The 5,947-nt window shown below is 39.2% G+C and overlaps 1 long non-coding RNA gene across 2 annotated transcripts; it reads right to left on the bottom strand.

Moving 5' to 3' along the window:
* Window positions 1-1,465: 1,465 nt before the first annotated feature.
* Window positions 1,466-5,259, bottom strand: LOC110893827. 2 transcript variants are annotated; one of them, XR_002565984.2, is made up of 5 exons: window positions 4,999-5,259; window positions 4,789-4,852; window positions 3,312-4,377; window positions 3,130-3,241; window positions 1,466-1,823 (listed from the first exon to the last, which is right to left on the bottom strand). It is a non-coding gene; the product is annotated as an uncharacterized LOC110893827 (long non-coding RNA). The 2 variants fall into 2 exon arrangements; XR_002565985.2 differs by having other exon boundaries at window positions 3,312-4,302; window positions 4,999-5,258.
* Between the last annotated feature and the right edge of the window lie 688 nt (window positions 5,260-5,947).

The following is a 5,947-nucleotide window of genomic DNA, read 5'->3' on the forward strand; positions in this document are numbered from 1 at the left end:
ATGGGTAAAAAGAGAATCCATTGAGAAGACACCTATATTGATTTCCATGAGTTTAAGTGTGGAGTCATAGGTGATGTGTGTGTGTAACATGGTCACATCCATGTGAAAAACAATTCAGAAGACATGAGCATGTGTCTGCTTGGTGTAGGAGTGTGCCACAAGTGGAAAGTGTAGGTTCCCTTACTTTAGTGGCTCAACAAGAAAGGAACACTAGGAAAAGTGATGGTGCCTTTTTGCAATATTATATATGTTTTTAGTCTAGGTCTGCCCCACCCCGCTAAGGGTAATATATATTAAGTTACATCTAGTATGTTGATGATTCGAGCTCGGTGTTTGAACTTCATATGTCTACTTCTCGATGACAGAAATAGTTGACATTAAGCACCTAGTGCCATCAGGGAAATATATATATTAAGCCTTGTCAACGAAACTGCAAGCCTCGCAAAAACTTTTTGATGTGAAAACTGGAAACCTCAAACGAATTCCTCACTTACAGACCTACTGTACCATGGATCAACGAACAATGTTAACCTGAAATAGGGAGGAAGATCACGTTTGTGTGTTCGTCCCGACGAGAACCTGTTTAGCCTAAACCAAAGATTATGAAATTCTTGTTAGATTCGCATCGTGTAACGTACTCATAATATATATCATATGTCTTCGTTTTAAAAAGCAGAAGTGCACAAGAGCAACAAGGTCTAAAACCGAGGTGCGAAGCGCCATGCAAGCACAAAAGCGCAACCGCTTTTCGTACGGGGCGCAAATAATTATACAACTTTTTATATATTTTTATAGGTTTCTTGCATTACTTACCCAATATTTAGAGATGAGTAAGCTTTACTATGTTTTAACATGGAAACTACATACATGTACAACCTGAAAAACATGATGTTACAACAACCTGCTGCACAAAAAAAGGAGAAACAAAGGAGGCGCACGCCTCATGGTCAATATTTTGCCAAGAAATCACTCCTCAGGTGCGCTATTTGAAAAAAAAAGTGTGCCTTATATGCTACAAAAGCGCAGGGGCTTGAGCCGTGTTGCGCCTGATATCGGATCACCCGAGTTCGGGCCGAGCCGCAAAATGCAGCAGGATGTTTTCGTTTTTTAGTTTGTTTAGTTATTGGGTCAGACTTATTTATTATGTTTTTATTTGTTTGTTTCGAATTGGGCCGTAGGCCAACAAGTCATTGGGTCGAATATTATCTAGAGTCCATTAGGTTAAGTATGGTTAGTTTCACTACAAGAAACAGGCACCTTTAGCGACGAAAAGTCCTTTTTGTCGCCGCTATTGACTTTTAGCGGCGACAGCTCGTCGCTAAAGGGTCGCCGCTATAGATCGGCCGCTATTGGTCACCTGTCGTCGCTAAAAAGGTTGTGTCGTCACTATTGTGCATGACTTTTAGCGGCGACATTTGTGACTTTTAGGGGCGACATACGTCGCCACTAAAAGTAAAAAAAAAGGAAAAAAAATAATTTACTTCTATTTACATTGTTACTCACATACATGCCAAAACGTTCATATGTATACAAAGAATTAAACAGTAATTCACATTCAAACAACCAAAAATTACATAGGAGTTTGTTTATATCACCATACTAAAACAGTAGTAGTGCTTTCAACCCGCGTGCTGTGGCGAGGATGACAAACATTTGAAGTTTGACATTGTATGAGTTAAACTACAATTTGATTCGCAGACCTGTTATGTATCGAAAAGCACCTGCCGCAACTTAACTTGTCGGAAGATGGTAGTTTCTGGCCTCTCTTCATTCAGACCCAGCCATGCCCCATCTTCCACTGAGTGTACCCTGATATAGATTACCTGCAAAAGAATAAAAGGAGGATATGAGTACACTAAAGTTTCGGCTGCAAACGCATCGGTTAACTGTTGCATTTACGGCCTGTTCGCAGCCGTTATACGTACATAAACAAGGTCGTTTAACGGCTGCGAACGGGCCGTAAACGTAGCGGATAACCGCTGCGTTGCAACCGTTAAACCGCTGTGTTTACGGCCCATACGCAGCCGTTATATGGCCATAAACGCAACCATTTAACGGCTGCAAACGGGCTGTAAACACAGCGGGTTAACGGCTGCAAACGCAGCGGTTAAATAACACAATGAGAACCCATTGTAAGCCTATACAATCATAGATTCATAGTTACCAAACATTTAGTATAATCATAGTTGTCAAATATCAACAGCTACCAAGTCTAACCTCACTAAGTAAACCCAAGTATAATACTAGTAATGCCAAATAGTTCAACATCTCACGTGAACCATGCACCTTTAACTTACTTCATGCAACCTTAAATAAAATACCAAGGGCGACCGGTACCCGTGATCGTAATCGAAACGACCCGTATGACCCGCTAGCAAACCGAATAACCCAACTGTGCCAAATGACCCATTTTAGGAAAAAAAATCAAGAGCACCTTTTGCTCCCAACCCGTATTGACTGAGCCCATTTTTGACCCCAACCAAATTGATAGTTTTTTATTGACCTATTTTGACTCAAACTTATTTTGCTCCAAACCTGTATTGACCCGAACATTTTTTTGCTCAAAACTCATTTTGACCAAAACTTATTTTGCTCTTAAACCATTTTTGACCCAAACTCATTTTGCTTGTAAGGTTTAAGACTTTTACATATTTAATTCCTGTTAGCAACAGTTTGATTATTGTGGGCCTTACACGTTGAGGGACTGTTGTTTTGAAGACGGCTTCTATCCAGGCTGGTGCAATCTTTTGATTCTACATTTCTTAATTGGATGAAAATGGCAATTTGAACCAAACCCCAGGGACTAAAATGGCAATTTACTCTACAGTTTTTTATGTCTTAAATTGCTTTTTAAATGTACATCCAATAGTTTATATAACTGTATACGTTCAAAGTGAAGGTAAAGTTGTTGCATAATTTCACATCACAGGTCAAACACACTTTTTATACCGATCGAAGTAGTAAACCTCAAAGAAAAAAAATATTAATATTGCTAGAGATTTAGTAACATCCGGCCTTTAATAACGTTCCAATTTTCCTCTCAAAAAGTCATCTTTATCTTTTGTGTTTCCGCTACGCATCATTTACCGAATTCAATCAATATAATCAAGAAAACATAAAAGTTCAAACCTTTCTCCTAGCGCAAATGTTCTTGAAAGGAAAGATCTTTTCATATGTCTCGCATTTGACTTCCTAGCAATCACCAAATCCTCTCACATTTGATAAATTAGGACCAAACCCACTGCAAAACAAAAGAACATGAAATTTCCATCTAACGTAGAATCAAATATTAATATGAAACATTAACCAACCTTTCTTAAACGGCGGATCTCACCATCACTCCCCCACGTTGGCTGCAAACTTTAATCCAATTAACTTAGGTTCCTATGCAGTTAATGCGGAAAAATATCGGTTATCGGTCAAGGACCGATATATGAGATATCGTTTATCGCGGTGAGATATCGGTGAGATATCGGTAATTTCTAATATCATGCATAAATATATATATTTATATTTATATTCATATCTAGAGCCTATATATATACTAGAAGTCTAATATCATGCATAAATATATATATTTATATATATACAAGAGGTGGTAGAAAGTCTAGGTGTGGGAATGAAAGTCTCAAAAGGTGGTAAATACTTTGTCCCACATTGGTGTGGGAACAAAGTGAGTGGGTGTTTATAAGGTAAAGCATTTACTACTCCATTATAGCTTTATGACATGTTTTACCACAAGTCCTACCCGCGCGCGCAGGGGGGTGCAAAAAAAAAAGGGTTTCTGAGCTGGAAATTTGGTTGAACTCGTGCGTGCCCGCGCATCCTGCGGACACGAATGCAGCTCCGAAACCCGGGGTACCGCGTGAGGCAGTTTTTACACCATATTTAACTTCGTTTTTTTGCTGAAATCCAGATTTTTTATACAAAATTGGCCCAGCAGCGTTTTACCTTCGTTTTTTTGCTGAAATCCAGAATTTTTTTATACAAAATTGGCCCAAACGAGATATCGCTGAGACAACCGATACGGTTTTGCAAGATATCGGCCGATATTTCGGCGTTGACCGCCGATATTATCGTTGACCGATATATGACCGATATCGGAAACCGATATTTTGGTGAGGGGCCGATAACCGAGATATCGCCGAGATATCACCGAGATATCGCCGAGATTAACTGCATAGGGTTCTACTATCTGAGATAGCAGATCCATGTCAACCATTAAAGCTCAAGTGTCAAGCCATGTGACCAGGTTAAGCGACGTAATCCCTTCTCTCACTCGACCGCCACTTCAGCCTCCACCTTGCAAGGCCACATGGGACAGAAAAATCCAAGTCAACTAGTTTTGCTATCTTAGATATTGGAATCACCAGAAACCTTGCAACCCATTTCATACACACCATAAACCATTATAAATTCATGAAAAAGACAAATAAAACCCTAATTTCCAAAAAAAACAAGCAAGTCAGAAACTAGGGCACCAATTCTCTAAACAAAACAATGAAACACGGAATCAAATTCAATACACAACAAAACATATAATTCATTATGAGCAAACAAAAGCCTTCACCTTAAAAAACAACCTAATAAAAAAATACAGGGCACTAACCAAAACAAAATAAAGCACTAAAAATAATTCATAATTCACCTTAAAAACACATGAACCATCTAAAAATAAAATTCAGGAACAAAACAAAATACCCAAAAACCTGAAACCTAATTCAATAAACAAAAATCAAATAAAAACAAAACTAAAAAAACTAATTACAACAATGCAAAATCACTAACCAAATATTTGACGGTGATACTTCAAGCCAACCACCGTATACCTACAATTGCACACAATCCACACCTACAACAAAATCAATCGTCGGTTCAGTGATGAAAACAAGCACAACAAAAGGATATAAACAATCAACAAATAAAGATGAAAACAAGCACCATAAAAAAAGAGGAAAACGAAACAAGCACCATAGAAAAAAGGAAAACGAAACTAACCTGTAGGTGCAGCAGCGGCTGTGGAGCAACGAGGAGGTGAGTGCAGGTTCTGGTGTTGTCGAGCTGTATCCGGAGGGTGGTGGTGGTGGCGGGTTAACTGCAGATTGTTCTAGTGGTGATGGCTTCGTGGGGTTTGGGGGAGGCAGGTGGAACGATTTGGGGGGGAAATGGGAGAATGGCTGCCCGCCAAGGGTTTTATTCACTTTAAGGGATGATAAAAGCTGGACCGTCGGATTGCTTTCAAATCAATGGTCAGGGAGTAATTCTAAAAAGTTTGACACGGGTAGGGTTTTAGGGGCGACAATTTTGAAGTCGCCCCTAAAGTTGTCGCCCGTATTAATCTATATTTCTTGTAGTGGGCTTGTTATGAAAGGGCGTGTGTGAAGGGATATAACCGTAGAAACGGTTATCAATGTAATCGACATATCCCTTCAACACACCTCTTCATCAAGTATTTAAGGGTTTCAAGTTTCTTGTAATCATACAGTTTTCAAGTTCAAGTTATAGTTGCCCAGAATCTTAAAGAACAATGAATATCACAATGAACGAATAAACATAAACTAACCTTGATTGAAAGAATAATGATTGTGAATATGTACAAGTATTTTTACAATAGAAATCTGTTGGTGCACTTGTGTCTGTACTTTGTCTGTATTCGGTCTGTATATAAACGATGTCCTCGGTAGTCTGTAAGTTGACCAAGTCAACCATCCTCCGGATTAACTTGGCCAACAGTTAACATATGTTTGATATGTTAGTCAGTCTCGAAGGATAGGCTCGAAGGATAGACTCGAAGGATACTATTGATCCTTCGAGATGGTCGATAGATATGGTTCGACTGTTAGACCTCGAAGGATCATCCTTCGAGGTCCCTGCTCATCCTTCGAATGGCTTGTCCTCGATAGATGATCCTTCGGACCATCTATCGGATCCTTCGGGATAGACAACA

The sequence above is a fragment of the Helianthus annuus genome, chromosome 12, assembly GCF_002127325.2.
Source record: "Helianthus annuus cultivar XRQ/B chromosome 12, HanXRQr2.0-SUNRISE, whole genome shotgun sequence".
Taxonomy (NCBI): domain Eukaryota; kingdom Viridiplantae; phylum Streptophyta; class Magnoliopsida; order Asterales; family Asteraceae; genus Helianthus; species Helianthus annuus.